Source organism: Halyomorpha halys, unplaced genomic scaffold (assembly GCF_000696795.3).
Source record: "Halyomorpha halys isolate HHAL.00 unplaced genomic scaffold, Hhal_1.1 Scaffold1958.1, whole genome shotgun sequence".
Classification (NCBI taxonomy): Eukaryota; Metazoa; Arthropoda; class Insecta; order Hemiptera; family Pentatomidae; genus Halyomorpha; species Halyomorpha halys.
Genome location: NW_027111351.1, coordinates 8,075 through 8,369, shown reverse-complemented (window position 1 = coordinate 8,369; position 295 = coordinate 8,075).

Sequence of the window (295 nt, the reverse complement as noted above, 5' to 3'; positions counted from 1 at the left end):
ACATAATCAAATTGAAAATACGACCTGCGAGATAGAGTCTGATGAAAAGCTGCATCTAAACCCCATTAGTCTAAAAGAGGTTCTACAGAAGAAAAACCGGCCAACTTCGAAAGCGTATGTATACCTGGTAAAAGAAAGTATAGAACTCAAGCAATTCGGATTGTACAAACATGTGTCGGAAATTAGGAACGAAGAAAATTCAGGAAAACGGGAGAAGATAAAAAGCACTAGTATAAATGGGATTGAACGGTTTTTGTACATAAGTGTGCCGCTATGACTATAGTGTAAAATATGT